Source organism: Myotis daubentonii, chromosome 15 (assembly GCF_963259705.1).
Source record: "Myotis daubentonii chromosome 15, mMyoDau2.1, whole genome shotgun sequence".
In the NCBI taxonomy this organism is placed as follows: domain Eukaryota; kingdom Metazoa; phylum Chordata; class Mammalia; order Chiroptera; family Vespertilionidae; genus Myotis; species Myotis daubentonii.
In genome coordinates this window covers 12,243,037-12,260,093 of record NC_081854.1, presented here as the reverse complement: position 1 = coordinate 12,260,093, position 17,057 = coordinate 12,243,037, and the positions used below count along the sequence as shown (strand labels likewise).

Genomic DNA, 17,057 nt, shown 5'->3' with positions numbered 1-17,057 from the left:
ATAGCAATGCAGCCAGTGTTTCTCAATGGTGAGAGTATCAGCCCGTCCATCAAAGGGTCATGTGTTCAATTCCTGCTCAAGAGCATGAACCTGGGTTGCAGGTTTGATCCCCAGCCCTGGTTGGGGCACGTGCGGGAGGAAACCGATCAATGTGTCTCTCTCACATTGATGTTCCTCTCTCTCTCTCTCCCTCTCTCCCTCCCTCCCTTCCACTCACTCTAAAAAAATACATAAATAAATAAAATAGCAATGCAATAAAAGTAGATATCCGTTCAAAAGCTATAGCCTTCTCTCCCTCAAAATTTCTACACATTTGAAAACAATTCCTTAAATGTAAATAATATTTAGATTATAGAGGTCATTAAAATAGCAACCAGAGCCCTAGCCAGTTTGCTCAGTGGATAGAGCACAGGCCTGCAGACTAAAGGGTCCCAGGTTCAATTCTGATCCAGGGCACATGCCTGGTTGCAGTCTCGATCCCCAGTAGGGGGCGTGCAGGAGGCAGCCAATCAATGATTCTCTCATCATTTTCTCATCATTGATGCTTCTATCTCTCTCTCCCTCTCCCTTCCTATCTGAAATCAATAATTCAACCAGAATCAAACGGCAGTGAAAACACTCCATATAGAAATCTGTGGGCTGTGGCCAAAGCCACACTGGGAGGGGGGATGCTTAGATGCATTGAACGTAATAAAAGAAAAGAACTTCCAAGTGAAGCGAATAAGCTTTCCACTCAGGAAACGAGAAAAAGTCCACAAAATAAATCAAAGAAAACAAGGTAAGAAATTGAGAACGATCAAAGCAAAAATAGACGAAATATAAAAACAAAATTGGAGTTGGTCAATGAATCCTAAAGTGATTCTTTGAAAATGCCAATAAAATAGACAAACTTTTCATGATGAGAGGCAGAGGAGACTCATATAGAAAAGAAAGGAGACGCTGCTCTGGTTGAAGTAGAGGGTCTGTCTGTCCGGGGTTAGATTCTCAATAAATATATATCGGGGGGCAGGGGGGGGGGACACGGCAGGTTTGGGAACTGCTCCCCAGAAGCTATTCCCCTCTCCTCTTCCATGATAGCAAGCACTGACTACCGTGAAAGAAGATGGAAAATGTCAGGTACTCACTTTCCCAGACTGCTTTGCAGCTTCAGGAGGCCATGTGACCCAGTCTGGCCAATGAAGAGCGAGCCAGAAGGCCTGTCCACTAAAAAGTCCAGGGGGCGCTAAGACTTTGGAAGCTATTACCTAAATCAGTGGCCTCTAGTATGAGGTTTTCCAGGCAGTAGCACCCCTAGAAACTGAGGATGGACTTGAGCCCGTACTCTTAATCCCAACACTAGTCAGCTCCCCAATGGGAAACAGCGTCCACATCTCCCCGCCCCTCCAAATTCACGTAAGAGCCGGTGACAGCCCTCGCCGGCTTGGCTCAGCGGAAAGCACGTTGGCCTGTGGACTAAAGGGTCCCGGGTTCGATTCTGGTCGAGCGCATGTACTTCGGTTGCAGGCTCCTCCCTGGCCCGGGCCCTGGTCAGGGCGCTTGCAGGAGGCAACCAATTGATGTGTTTCTCTCACATCGATGGTTCTCTGTCTCTCCCTCTCTCTTCCACTCTCCCTAAAAATCAATGGAAAAATATCCTCGGGTGAGGATTAACAACAACAACCAAAAAGTCAGTGGCATATGTAGGGCTTGAGCCTCGGTATATCGGTGAGAATTTCTTTATAGTGGCCAGTAGGAGAGACTGGAAATAACACACACAACAGAAGCAACAAAGAGAAGACTAACACAAAAGAGGAACTGGCTTAGGGAAGAGTGGCTTGCATGGATGGAAGGTTGCCTCTCTCACACATAAAAAAGCACTCATCAACAAATTGTTCAGAGCTGGAATGGTGGTTCCGTGGTGTCACCAGGGACACAGCTCTTTCTCTTTCTGCTCCATTGTTCTTGGCTTGGGGCTTCCATTCTCTTCATCACCTCGTGGTCCAAGACGCCTGCCGGAGCTGCAGCCGCCCCATCCGTGTTCCAGAAAGAAGGGGACAGAAAGCAACAAGAGCCCCCCCCCCCCCCAATGTATGGATCGTGCCCTTTTTCAGAAACCTTTCCCAAAGGCCCATCCTACAACTTCCACTTACACCTGATTGGCCAGCTCTTAGTCACGTGACGACCCTAGCTGCAAGGGAGGCTGAGAAGTAGAGTCTTTTCCCTGGGTACACTGCTGCCCCAGGGAACATCAGGGTCCTGCCACCAAGGAAGACAGGAAGAACGGCTCCCAGGTGGGTAGCTGGCAGGTTCTGCCATGCCAGACCTTAGAACTCCTACCTTCCACGCTGGAAAAAATGACCTTTCTCACCTAAGCCCGATGGTAGCCACAGCCATGGTAGCAGGGAACTGGGAGAGACTGGGGTTGTATTTATTTTTTTATTATTTTTTTATCTATTTTATCTAGAACATTTTAATTTTTTAAATTTTATTTTATTGTTTAAAGTATTACAAATAGTAGTACATATGTCTCCTTTTTTTCCCCATTGACCTTCCCCCGGCCTCCCCTACCCCCCGGCACATGCCCTCAACCACCCCCAACCCCACCCCCCACCCCCAGTGTCTTGCACCCACTGGTTATGCTTATATGCATGCATACAAGTCCTTCGGTTGATCTCTTACCTCCCCCACCCCGCCCCCCCATACTGGGGCTGTATTTAGTTGGGTCTTGCTTTGTGCACTTCAGAATGAGGCCAGTAGGAGGGGTGCTGGGAGCGACAGAGGAGGCAGCTCAGGTTTCTGGGTCAAGCAGATCCCGTATCCTTAGGGTGTAGTGGCTCAGATGTCCCCCAAACCAAGTCTCCCATCTCTCGAGATATCTCTGGGCTCCTTGACTGAATCCTTCAGGCTGTCCAGTTCCCTCCTTGCACAGAACAGCAACAATCACCACAAAAGAATAATAGCTCCTGTACCTCAGGCACTGATTTTGTCAGGCACTGTCTCAATGAATTCCTACAACAACTACTGCCAGTAGCTGAGTAGCTACTGCCAGCGCCTCCATTTTACAGGGAGGAGCCTGAGGCACAGGTACCCCCGTTGCCACGGCTGCTGGGGGAGGCCCTGGGGGGAGGCCCCTTCCTTCTGTCCTCAGCGGAGCAGGTGCTCGAGGACACAGGCTGGGGCCGGACGGGGCTGCACTGGCCACGCATCATCGCTGTGGGTAGGTTGCTTTTGCTCACCTGTACAAACCCTACATAATAAAGCCCTTATATGCAACTCAGCCAAACGGCAGAACGACCGGTCACTACGACACGCACTGACCACCAGGGGGCAGACGCTCAGTGCAGGAGCTGCCCTCTGGTGGTCAGTGCGCTCCCACAGGCGGAGCATCGCTCAGCCAGGAGCTGGGCTCACGGCTGGCAAGCACAGCGGCAGTAGCGGGAGAGCCTCCTCAGCAGCGCTAAGGACCCCTCAGGGGATGTCTGACTGCTGGCTTAGGCCTGCTCCTTGCCGGTAGTCAGACATCCCTCGAGGGGTCCCGGACTGCGAGAGGGCGCAGGCCAGGCTGAGGGACCCCCCCCACCAGTGCACGAATGTTGTGCACCAGGCCTCTAGTAAGATAATAATAGTGGCCATTGCCTGCCCAGTGTGGCTCAGTGGTTGAGCATTGACCTACTAACCAGGAGGTCTATTCCCGGGCAGGGCACATGCCCGGATTTTGGGCTCAATCCCCAGTAAAGGGTGTGCAAGAGGCAGCCAATCGATGATTCTCTCTCATTATTTATGTTTCTCTCGCTCCCTCTCTCTTTGAAATCAATAAAAATATATATTAAAAATAATAATAATAATAGTGGCCATCGCCATGGCCAGTGTGGCTCAGTTGGTGGAGTACGGTCCCATGCATCAAAAGGGTACCATTTGGTTCCTGGTTAGGGTACATGCCCAGGGTGCAGGCTCAGTCTCTGGTAGGGGGTGTGCAGGAGGCAGAATCGAGGTTCCCCTCTCACATCAATGTTTCTCTCTTTCTCTCCCTCTCTAAAAAAAATCAATAAAAATATATTTTTTAAAATAGTGCCCACCTCCTAGGATTGTTGAAAAGATTAAATGAGTTGAGCAAAGAATCTGGCACACACGTGCTTGGTAAAGGTCTTTGACCCCTGTAACGTTTTGTTAGCTTTCGGCGACAGGCAGATAGAAAAGCCAAAAACAATCATTTTTCTGCAATGCCTTCTTCCCGGGGGACTGAATTAACCCTGCCACACAGGTTTGCCTCCTTTTATGAAATACACGATGTTCTTGAAAATTAAATTGCAGAAAACTCCTTACAGGAAAATATAATAAGTGTTTATGAGCTTTTACAATCGTGACTTCACTCATCTCAAGTTCAGGGGTGACATGCTCTGAACACGGATTCTCTACCTTGCTCTCGTCCTTTTGAAAGGGGATCACCTTCCCCCAATCTCCTAGCTGCTTATTAAAAACTCACAAGGCCCAGTCCTGGCTGGTGTGTTCAGTGGTTAGAGCATTGGCCTGCGCACCGAAGGGTCCTGAGTTAGATTCCCAGTCAAGGGCACTGTGGGAACCACACCAGAAGCACCAGATAGTCAAGGCAACAGAGTGTGAAAGGCCTTGTTGATGGTACGCCGGAAGGGCCAAGGCCACTCTGAACTTGGGAATCTTAATCAGAATGTTCAAAACTAAGGTGCCATAAGCAGCTGCAAGGCCACAGTGAACTCATGGCACACTGTACCCTTCTGAAGCCAACATGATTGATGTCAATGTTGGCTAGAGGCCCCCTTTGTCTAAGTGGTGGAATGCATGGTACTGACCAGCCAGCGTACGGGGGAGAGCAGCTGAGGCAGACAGAGGATGCAGCTGCCGTGTGCAGGAAAGGCTGGCGCGGTTGCAGAAGCTGCTGAGACGGAGAGCTCAGGTGCCTCGACTCTGTGAGGCAGTGTGTCTAGGGGGCAGCGTGCGGCTGCTCAGATAGTAACTGTGGCTACGGAGATTGCTACTACTGTGTGGGAAAGGTAGGTATTTACCAGCCGGAGTGCGGCTGCCTATAGGGGATTGCTGGGAAGGACTGTTTTGTCTGATGGCTAAGTAGCCACTGGCTTCTGCAGTAGACTCTTTTTTTTTTTATATTCCCACAACTTCTCGCGGCTTCTCCGTCTAAGACCCGGCATCCAAGAAGGTCCAGTCCCTGGGCAGAGGGGCTCAGACCCAGCAGAGAGTGCAACGGGCAGGGTTTGAGAAGATACCTGCCCAGATAGTTGGCGTAGTCGAGCAGAATTCAGAAGAATCTATGGACTCAGAGCAGCTGAGCTGTAGCTGCATCTGAACAGGCCCATACCTGGGTTATACCTCGGACCCCTGCCTCAGTGGGGCGTGTGCAGGAGGCAACTCTCTCTCTCTCTCTCTCTCTCTCTCTCTCTCTCTCTCTCTCCTTTCTCTCTCTCCCTCCCTCCTTTCCACTCTCTCTAAAAATCAATGGGAAAAAATATCCGGGTAGGAGTAACAACAGCGAAAGTACACAGGGCCCAGGGAATCCGCTGCTCATGGGAAAAGAGCTGGAAGTTGAATTTTTTAAAGAAATAGCCTAGCCCTGGCTGGTTTGGCTCAGTGGACAGAGAGAGCATCAGCCTGTGGACGGAAGGGGCCCGGCTTTGATTCCAGTCCAGAGCACATGCCCATGTTGGAGGCCCGGTCCCCAGTTGGGGGCGTGCAGGAGGCAGCCAATCAATGATTTTCTCTCATCATTGATGTTTCTATCTCTTTCTCCTTCTCCCTTCTTCTCTGAAATAAATAATTTTTTTAAGAAAGCAAGAAATAGCCTGGTTAATTTTTGTCAACTGGGAAGTGGGGTGACCCAGATGCAGGGGCTGTTTAACAGAAAAAGGAAAGTGAGGCGCAAGGAAGAGGAGGTGACTTGCAGGAAGCCACTCAGTCAGAAAGGTGCAGCGCCAGGAATTAGCCCAGAGAGGGGCAGGAGCTGGCTCAGCGTCACACAGCAGGTTTCAGACTGAGGAGGCTGATAGCAGCTCCTCCCTCCCCTCCTCCTCAAAGTCACAAAGTTGATGGTGCTGGGGGCCTGGGATTCTACCAGCGTGGCTGGGAGCTAGTCTGGGCCTCCTGGGCAGCCTCTGCCTCTCGTGCCCCATTCCTCCCCCTCACCCCAGATGCCTTTTCTCAAGTAACCCTTCTGCAGGGGGGCAGGGCAGGGAGGAGGGGTGGGAATGACCTTGAGGCCAGAACACACAATGGTCCAGTCACTGCCTGGAGCCCTGCCAGGGAGAGGAAGGAAATCTGCCCTGTTTTTCTCCCCTGGGCTGGAATGTTGATTCAGGGTGGAGAGGGGAGGAGGGTGGGAGAGGGAGGAGGAGGGAGAAAGTGAATAGGATGAATAGGAAGGCCGAGGTAAGGAAGGAGGAGGAGGGATGAGAAGGAGCAGGAGGAGGAGGAGAGAGAGAAGGGGGTAGGTGCCTGGCACCAGGGTGCCAAGGCCAGACTTTGGGAACCCAGCAGGGACAGGGAGTCTGGTCAGCTCCTGCCTGTCCTGACGCACAGTGAAGGTTCCAAAGAGGGCATCTCACACACACACACACACACACACACACACACACACACGGGGTTGCACAGAACCAGGGCAGCCACAGGGCCTCACCTGTGCGGCCGATCACAGGCAGGTGACTCTCAGAAGCAGGTGTCAGCCTGACCCTTCCTCGGAAAAGGAAACCCACCCCCACCCCCACCCCCACCCCGAGGGAAGGTCTCGTTTCTGGAATTAGCTCCCCTTTGGATCACAGTCCACCTGCTTCTCCTCTGACTCCTGGCCTCCAGGCTGTTTGAACAAAACCAACTCCTGCCCCAGGGCCTTTGCACCAGCCTCTCCCTCTGCCAAGAACGTTCTTCCCCTGGATCACGCCATTCAGGTTTCTGTTCAGATCTCCAGCCCTGTTCTTCACAGCACTTAGGGCACAGCCGACCATATTATAGCTTCCTCTCTCCACGCCTCGTTATGTCTTCTCCGCCAGACTGTGAGCTCCGGGAGCAGGCATGTGATCTCTTCTGCTCACCACTGATGTTTCCATCACCTAAGCCAGTGCTTGGCGCAGAGTAGAAGCAGTAGTGATGCGCCGGAGGCCTGCCCGACCAGCTAACAAAACACATTTCAGAGCTACAGTGGGGCCTTGACTTACGAGTTTAATTCGTTCTGTGACGGAGCTCGTAACTCAAATTACTCGTATGTCAAATCAAAAAGTGAATGAGTGAGACACGTGATGCTGGGCTGATGTTGTGGCGTTCACTGTGGCGTTCGCTGCGCCAGCTAGCGGTGGGGTATCTGAAGCTGGCTCGTAACCCGAATTTTAGCTCGCAACTCAAAGCAAAAAATCGGCCGAGAGACGGCTCGTATCTCGAAAAACTCATTAGTGGGGACACTCGTAAGTCAAGGCCCCACTGTATTATATTGTTTGTAGGCCCCTGCATAGCACATTACCCCAACACGCAACAGCGTTGTCACCTCACGGTTTCCCTCCGTCAAGAATCCAGGAGTGGCTTAGCTGGCGGCTCGGCTCAGGGTGCCTCGTGAGGGTGCAGGTAGGGTGGCACCTGGGCCGCAGGCGTCTGAGGGCCTGGCTGGGGCTGGGGGACCCTCTTCCTGTCCCACTCGCAGGGCTGTTGGCAGGAGCCCAGTCCCTCGGCACACGGACCTCCCCACAGAGCATCCTGGGGGCCAGGCCGCTGAGCCCCGGAGCGCGTGATCCGATGGGGCGGCGAGGGGGAAGCCAGGCGCCTCCTCTGAGAAGTCACAGACCATGTCACTGGGAGCGCGTCACTGCGCCCAGCCACGTCGGAGGGGAGGGCAGCCCGGGGCCACCTTTGCAGGGGACGACTGTGGACGGAGCTGAGGGCCTCGTTGAAAACCACCAGGGCTATGCGAGCTGAACAAAGGGACCAACGGGAATACAGTGAATGTTGGAGAGTGTCTTAGTCCGTTCCGGCTGCCGTAACAAAGTAGCACAGACAGGGTGACATAAACGACAGGAATTTACTTCTCATGGTTCTAGAGCAGGGGTGGGCAAACTTTTTGACTCGAGGGCCACAATGGGTTCTTAAACTGGACCGGAGGGCCGGAACAAAAGCATGGATGGAGTGTTTGTGTGAACTAATATAAATTCAAAGTAAACATCATTACATAAAAGGGTACGGTCTTTTTTTTTTTTTTTAGTTTTATTCATTTCAAACGGGCCGGATCCGGCCCGCGGGCCATAGTTTGCCCACGGCTGCTCTAGAGGCTGTGAGTGCCAGCAAAGTATGTTTCCTTCTGGGGCCTCATCTCGGGACCTGCAGGTGGCTGCCATCTCACCACGTGCCCACATGTCCCCTTCCTTGTGGCTTCACGGGGACAGAGAGAGGGCAAGTTTTCTGGTGTCTCTTTTTTAAAAGATATATTTTTATTGATTTCAGAGAGGAAGGAAGAGGGAGAGAGAGAGAGAGAGAAACCAATGATGAGAGAGAATCATGGATCGGCTGCCTCCTGCACACCCCCTCCTGGGGATTGAGCCCACAACCTAGGTATGTGCCCTTGGCTGAAATCGAACCCAGGACCCTTCAGTCCACAGGCCGACGCTCTATCCACTGAGCCAAACCGGCTGGTGTCTCTTCTTTTTTTTTTTTAAATATATTTTATTGATTTTTTTACAGAGAGGAAGGGAGAGGGATAGAGAGTTAGAAACATCGATGAGAGAGAAAACATTGATCAGCTGCCTCCTGCACACCTCCTACTGGGGATGTGCCCGCAACCAAGGTACATGCCCCTGACCGGAATCGAACCCAGGACCCTTCAGTCCACAGGCCGACGCTCTATCCACTGAGCCAAACCAGTGAGGCCTGGTGTCTCTTCTTATAAGTACACTAATCCTATTAGATCTGGCCCTCACCCTCTGGACCTCACTTAACCTTAATGACCCCCCTATAGGCCCTATCTCCAGGCGGCACATTGGGGGTTTGGCGTCAGCATATGAATTTGAAGGCTTGGGAAACATAATAAGGGGCAACACAAGAGCAGAATCACTCCCGCACCCCCCAGCTCCAAGAACAATGCCAGGCAAACAATCAGTGCTCAGTAAACACTTGATAAGTGAATGGATGGATAGATGGATGAATAAATGAATGAATGGGGAATATCTGTCAAGTGTGTACCCTAAGCATGAACTGTATAAGGTCATGGTGCACACACTGACCCACATTGCTGGTCCCTGGCCTCACAAGCCCACAGCCCAGAGTGGAGGACAGACACTAACAGGCCAGTAGACAAAGTCATTACCAAGTGTCATGATGCCCTGACCGAAAAACATGGGTTCTAAGAGGAAAACACTGAGCGTGAAATGTAAGGTGGAGACTCTGAAGCAGCCTGCCAGAGGGGCGAAATTTAAGGTCTGTATCAGTTCCCTGTGGCTGCTATAACAAATACCACACACTTACTGACTTAAAAGAGCAGAAATGTATTCTCTTAAAGTTCTGGAAGTCAGGGGTGCAAAATGAGGCTGACAGGGCTCAAACCAAGGTGGGAACAGACCGGTGGCTTCTGGAAGCTCCAGGGGGGAATCTGTTCCGTCTTCTGGTGGCTGCCAGCATGCCCTGGCTTGTGGCTGCATCACTGCAATCGCTGCTTCTACCTCACATCACCTTCTCTTCCGTAGTCCAACCTCCCTCTGCTTCCTTCTTACAAGGACCCGCGGGATGACAGGTGGGGCCCACCCAGATAATGCAGGGCCATCACCCCATCTCAGGATCCTGAACATCACAACGTAAAGCCCCTTTCGCCATCCATGGCAACATTCGCAGGTTCTGGGGATTCAGACTTGGATTGGGGGTGGAGGGGCGGGGTAGGTGGGAGGGAGGACATTATTCAGCGAACCACAAGGTGAGACCCGGAAGATCAGAGGAGCTGGGTGGAAAGTTGGCAGGGAAAACACTTCAAACACAGGGAACAGAATGTGCAAAGTCCAGGAGGCAGGTTCAAGGCCAGTGTGGCTGGCGTGGAGGAAGCAAGGGGAGAGTGGAGGAAGTGAGGGCAACCGAGGACCGGGATCATGCAGGCCTCGTGGGCCATGATGAAGACTTTTGCCCTCAGCTCAAGTGAGGTGGGAGCCTGGGCCCATGTGCAAAGGCCGGGGGCTCTACCTCGGGCCCCAACAGGCTCCCTCTGACCACATGTCGGAAGAGACTGTCGGGAGCAGATGTAAGGGGATGCAGCCAGGAGGCGACATGGTGACGGGGGGGGGGGGGGGGGGGGGGCGATGGCACTGGGCCAGGGTGGTGGCCCTGGAGGGTGGGAAAGATTTGGAAGGCAGAGCCCATCGCGCTTGCTGATGGAATGGAGGTGGCGTGGAAGCAGAGAGGCGTCCGGGGGTCTCGGGCTTTGGGCTGAGCGGGCCCAGGGCGGAGCTGCCACCCATGAGGCCGCAGGACTGCAGGCTCGGGGTGGAAGTTGTGGACTGTGGTTTTCACCCACCTCGAGGGGCCCCTTATCCTCTCCCCCAACTTCCCCTCCCGCGGGCCTGCCGGGTGGAGCCGGCCTTGTTTGCTTCCCTCTGGTTATCCGTTTGATGGCGGGGAAAGCTGGTCCGGCTGGTTTTCCCCTAGCCCGGCAGACACCTCTTCCCTCCGCCTGTCCCTGACCCTCCCGCCTGGGAAGCCCCGCCGGCCTCCTTAACTGTCCCAGCAGGACGGGGGCCCTGCCGCCCCTTCGTCCAGCCAGATGGGCCCCGAAAGGGGAAGTGGGTTACCCACAGTCACCCGGCCTGTGGTCAGCTGAGGACTTCAGGGTCTCATCTTCTCAAGCCCCCCCCCACCCCACCCCCACCTGGTCCTGGGAAGCTGGGGAGGAACCACCAATTCTTTCCACATTTCACACGAGAAAAGTGGGGCTCCAGGAGAGGCCCCCCTCACCCAAGACGCTCCTCAAATGGGGAAGCAGGGGTGTTGACCCAGGTCCTGACCGAAGGATGTCTGTGCTGTCAGCTCTGAGGAGACAGCGGTGGGTGCCCCCTGTCCCCCCAGAGCCCATATCACAGACAGTGACAACCCAGCACTGGTCAGGGCCCAGTTGGGGAGCCCAGGAGGCTGGGTAGGGGAACATCTGACCCAGCTGGGGGTCAGGGAGGGCCCCCTGGAAGAAGGGACTCCTTGGGAGGATGAGTGAGCGTTAACAGAAGTAGGTGCAAATGTTTCTGGGAGAGGAAACAGTGTGTGCAAAGGCCCAGGATTAAGGGGGACCTTGGGGGCTTCTAACTCTGACTGTGTCTCTCCCTGATTCAACTCTCCTATGGCTGCCCTTGCAAGCTCTTTAGCCTGGCATTCATTCATTCATATTCATTCATTCATTCATTCATTCATATTCATTCATATTCATTCATTCATTCATATTCATTCATTCATTCACTCAAACAAGCAAACAAACAATCCGTGGAGTATGTTAGTGTCAGGCCCTATAGCAGTGGTTCTCAACCTTCCTAATGCCATGACCCTTTAATACAGTTCCTCATGTTGTGGTGACCCCCAATTTCACTGTTACAAATTGAACATAATTAAAGCATAGTGATTAATCACAAAAACAATATGTGATTATATATGTGTTTTCCGATGGTCTTAGGCGACCCCTGTGAAAGGGTCGTTCTGCCCCCAAAGGGGTCGCGACCCACAGGTTGAGAACCGCTGGCCTATAGGGATAGAGCAGGGACTACAACAGCCCGCAGGACTGTGACTTTGACACCTTGACCTAGGGAGTCAGGCTGGGGCTGCGGGAGGACTAAGAGCCATGCTGGGGAAGAGATGGGGAGCGGTGCTCCAGGTAGAGGGAACAGCCCGTGCAAAGGCCTCCAGGTAAGCCCTGAGAGACACTTCCTCCAGAAACAGCTCCCTGCCCCGCGGAGGCCGCGGGTGGCTGGGGAGAGGCTACTGGAGGCCGCTTTGCAGCCTGTGTGTGCACTTCCTTCGAAGGCCCTGGGAGCCACAGGAAAGTCATGAGCAGAGGAGAGGCAGGGGTGTGTTTGTAAGTCAGAAAAACACCACACACACACACACACACACACACACACACACACTCACACACACACACACACCCAGCCCCGGCTGCCACATGGAGGCTGCCTGTAGCGAAGCCACAGAATCACAGATGGGTTTTGGGGGGAGTGAAGGGGAGACTTGCATCCAGGTCTTCTGGGCGCTCAGCTCTCGTCCCGCTCTGGATGGGAGGCCTGGCCCACCGCGACCACTAGGTGGCGCCAGCGCACCGCCACCCAGGCTGGAGCGCGAGGAAGAGGGGTCAGGCTGGGCCACGGGAGCAAGTCCCGCGTGCCCGCGGCCTCTCTGCCCCTTGGTCCTGGCCCCAGCGGAGCTGGGGTTCCAACAAACAGGGGCTCCAGCTCCGGGCTCAGGAAAGAGCTGGCTGGGCTGCAACAGACACGTTCTTCATCTCTGGTCACCGTGGGAGCTCAGCCTGGAGCATCTTGCCTCCCCCCTCAGACTGGAAATCCAAACTAGAGACTTGCTCTCCACCATGGAGCTGGCACTTCTTATCTTCTCTATCCGGCTTGGGAAATCCTGTCTCCCCCATTGGACTTGGTGAGGGCTCCCCATCAGGCTGGGACGCCTCATCTCCCCCATCAGGCTGGGACCCCTCATCTCCCCCATGAGGCTGGGACCCCTTGTCTCCCCCATGAGGCTGGAACCCCTCGTCTCCCCCATGAGGCTGGGACCCCTCGTCTCCTCCATCAGGCTGGGACGCCTCATCTCCCCCATCAGGCTGGGACGCCTCATCTCCCCCATCAGGCTGGGGACACTGTCTCCCTGTCAGACGTGAGGGAAAGCGTCCGTCACCCTAGCAAAGCTCTGCAGGTCCACCTTCCGTCCACGGAAGGAGCCTCGCCTGGGTTACCGAGAGGGTAACAGACGCAGAGGAGGAAAGCAGCCTGGCCCTGGCGAACTGAGATGTTCCCCTTTTCCCTTTGTCCCCTCTGCACCTGCCCCTCCCGCCCCCTGCGCCCTGGGTAACTCCCCTGGCACGGGGAGAAGGGGAATTCTGGCGGCCTCTGCGTGCTGGCTGCTGGTGGCCCAGGGTTAAAGTCCTTCGCTGGGCTTGGGGCTCAGGGTGGGGAGGGAGCGAGGTGTGGCGGCCTCACCCCGCCCGGGGACTCCCAGGAGGTCAAGCCCTCTGGTCTGGGGGTGAGGGATGGGCAGGGCCCATATCCCTTCCTGGCACCGAAAGGTCGGGTATGGGTTCGAATCTCTCGGCTTCGGTTCCGGACTGTGGCCTAGGACCTGGGACCCAGCCTCCTCTCCCAGCCTCAGGCTCCCCAGCTGTCAGTAGTAGGGGTCATGGGGGTGTAAAGGCCCTGGAGTCGGGCTGAGTTCCCCTCTCCCAGCCTCAGGCTCCCCAGCTGTGGAGCAGGGATACTTCCCTGTGTGGTGGTGAAGACTCGCTGAGCTCATGCAGGAGAAGCCTTGTGGGCGTGGCCTCTGAAGTCAGCGTGGACCCCACCATCTCCCGCCCCCCAGGCTTCCCTCTCTTACCTCCTCCCGAACCTGAGCCACCTTCGCTCTGCTGGGCAGCTGGTCTCCCTATACGGTCAGAGGGGTCTTTTTTAAAACTCAACCCTGCCCGGCCAGCGTGGCTCAGTGGTTGAACGTGGTCACGGTTCAATTCCCGGTCAGGGCACATGCCCAGGTTGTGGGCTCGATTCCCAGTGTGGGGCGTGCAGGAAGCAGCAGATCCATGATTCTCTCTCATCATTGATTGTTTCCCTCTCTCTCCCTCTCCCTTCCTCTCTGAAATCAATAAAAATGTATTAAACAAAAAAACAAAAACAGTTCATGCAGGAGAACCCCGACGCCTGCTCAGAACCTGCTATGGCTCCCCAGTGTCCCCCCCACCCCCCCACCCCGTGCCCTCAGAAGGAAGCCCGCGGGCAGCACTGCAGCCACAGGCCTGGAGGGCTCTGTGCGGCCTGACGACTGCTTGTCTCCGCCATCCTCTCTGTTTCTCTGGCAGATCCTTGCGCTCTCCTCCTGCAAACACGTCCTCGCCTGCTTTGGGCCCCAGCATCGTCTCCCCTGGTCTCCACAAACCAGGTCCGGTCCTCTCATTCCTCCCTCTCCCAGTTCCCTGAGCTGCTCTGTGCAACGCCTGCCAAGGTAGAAGTCCATCTATTGGCGTGACCACCTTCAAAACAGCCTGGAATGCAGCCGCTTCTCAGCTCCTCACCATCGCATCACCTACAGCCTGGACCATGTGGTCCCCTCCTCCACTGGGCTCCCAGCCTCCGTCCTTGCCCCCATGTGCAGTCAGAGGGACCTGCTACAACAAGTCAGATCACGGCCCACCCCTGTTCAGAACCCTCCACGGCTCCCGTCTCCTTCTGAGCAAACACCAAAGTCCCTGTCGTGGCCCAAGAGCCCCAAACCATCTCCTCCACACACACCGCCTCCCCATCTCCTGCTTCCTCACTCTGCTCCAACCATGTTGGCCTCAAACAGCCAGTACAACCCACCTCAGGGCCTTTGCACATGCTGTTCCCGCAGCCTAGACACTCTTCCCCAGGTACCCGCATGGCTCCTTCTCTCACCCCCTTCACATCGCTGCCCAAATGCCACTCCTTAGAGGGACTTCCCTTGGCCACTAGATTTTTTTAAAAATAATATATTTTATTGATTTTTTTACAGAGAGGAAGGGAGAGGGATAGAGAATTAGAAACATCAATGAGAGAAAAACATCGATCAGCTGCCTCCTGCACACCCCCCACTGGGGATGTGCCAGCAACCTACGTACATGCCCTTGACCGGAATCGAAACCGGGACCCTAGAGTCCTCAGGCTGATGCTCTATCCACTGAGCCAAACCGGTTAGGACTAGATTTTTTTTTAAATACATTTTTATTGATTTCAGAGAGGAAGAGAGAGGAAGAGAGCGATAAAAACATCAATGATGAGAGAGAATCATTGATTGGCCGCCTTCTGCACGCCCCACATTGGAGATCGAGCCCACAACCTGGGCATGTGCCCTGACCGGGAATCGAACCGTGACCTCCTGGTTCATAGGTCGATGCTCAACCGCTCTTATCAACGGAATCCACCCGGCTGGGCTGGATTTTTTTTTAAGGTTTTAAACCACTCGGCACTCTCCTCCCCCCTCCCTCGCTGGCTTTATTCTTCTCCACTCCGTTTTCCTCTGACTGACAGCCTGTCTCCAGAGCTGCTCTCTGACTTCCCAAGGGCAGACCTGGTGTGCTCGCCGGCAGAGCAAGGCCTGAAATACCTGTTGGCAGAGGGAGCGGACTGTAGGCGTTTATTTTGAAGAGGTAAGGCCTTCACAAGTTTCCAAATCCACAAAGCACAAGATGGAAGTGAAAGTGGCCCACCCACCGTGGCCCCTCTGCTCATCCCCTTCCCCGTCCTGCCCCCACCTCCCAGTTTCGCTCTCGTGTTTTATTCTAGAAATAGCCTACGCCCGAACAAGAAAGCATGTACACACATTTCTTCCCCCGCCCCCTCCTTATGTCAATGGCACCCCTCTTACCCTGTTCTGTATCCCCCCGCCTCCCCCCCCAGCCATGTATCTGGGAGATCACAGTGCGTCAGCCCAGAAAGTCCTTCCTCATTTTTTTTAATCCTCACCTGAGGATGTGTGGGGTTCCCCCCACACACACACTTTTCGTAGATATGTTTTTATTGATCTCAGAGAAAAGAAGGGAGAGGGAGAGAGATAGAAACATCAATGATGATGCCCACCCACTACTGGAGATCGAACCCGCAACTTAGGGATGAGCCCTGACTGGGAATCAACCCAAAACCTTTTGGGGTACAGGGCGACGTGCCGACCAACGGAGCCACCAGGCCAGGCCTCTCTCTCTCTCTCTCTCTCTCTCTCTCTCTCTCTCTCTCTCTCTCTCTTCCTTCCTTCCTTCTTTCTGTCTTTCAAGCAGCTGCTTGTGTGGTGATTAAGGTGGAAAGAGCTGTTGTCGCCATCTTTTTTTTGTGTTTTTTTTGTTGTTGTTTTTCCCAGGAGCGGTGTGGCTTCGTGGCCAGGAGCTCAGACCTGTCTTACTGACCCAGACTCACATAGCAGCTTTGCAGCCACAGGCTGCTGGTGGAATGCAAACCAGAGTGGCCACCTCGGCAAACATTGGCCGGTTTCCCCGGAGGTTAAGCATACACTCGTCCTGTGACCCAGCGATTTCATGCCTGCGTGCTTACCCACGGCCAACGCAGACCTCTGGTCACACAAAAGCCGGTCTGCGCTTGTTGATCGCAGCTCCCTGCATAGTTGCCAGCAGCTGGAAACAACCAGATGTTTTCCAACTGGCAGGCGGAGGAGCGAACTGTGTCCACCTGCAAAGTGGGGCGTTGTGTAGCCGTGACGAGCGGGGATGGTACACAGCCACACGCGTGTCACAGCCATGGCGCAGTGCACGGAAGAGGGTGAATGTTCCTGCCTGTGCGGGTGTTTTTGTTTTGTTTTGTTTTTAATGATTTTTTTAAAAAATATATTTTTATTGATTTTTTACAGAGAGGAAGGGAGAGAGATAGAGAGTTAGAAACATCGATGAGAGAGAAACATCGATCAGCTGCCTCCTGCACATCTCCCACTGGGGATGTGCCCGCAACCCAGGTACATGCCCTTGACCAGAATCGAACTTGGGACCTTTCAGTCCGCAGGCTGACGCTCTATCCACTGAGCCAAACCGGTTTCGGCTTTTAATGATTTTTTAAAGGCTACACAATGTATCATCCCATTTCTATGACGTTCTGGGGGGAGGGAAATTATTGAGATTTTTTTTAAAAAAAGATCAGCCCTGGCCAGGTGCTCAGTTGGTTGGAGCCTCATCTTAATATGCCAGGGTTACAGGTTCAGTCCCTGGTCTGGGTACATGCAGGGATCAACCAATGAATGCATGAGTAACTGCAGTAGCAGGTCAATGTTTCTCTCCCCCCCCCCCCCCTCTCTCTCTGTCTCTCAAATTAATACAATTTTTTAAATATATTTTTATTGGTTTCAGAGAGGAAGGGAGAGGGAGAGCG

General features: G+C 53.9%; 1 long non-coding RNA gene across 1 annotated transcript; it reads left to right on the top strand.

Annotated features, from left to right (window-relative positions):
• Positions 1–11,468: 11,468 nt before the first annotated feature.
• Positions 11,469–16,394, top strand: LOC132216337 (uncharacterized). The gene is made up of 3 exons (XR_009448732.1): positions 11,469–12,606; positions 15,219–15,337; positions 16,042–16,394. It is a non-coding gene; the product is annotated as an uncharacterized LOC132216337 (long non-coding RNA).
• The last annotated feature ends 663 nt before the right edge of the window (positions 16,395–17,057 follow it).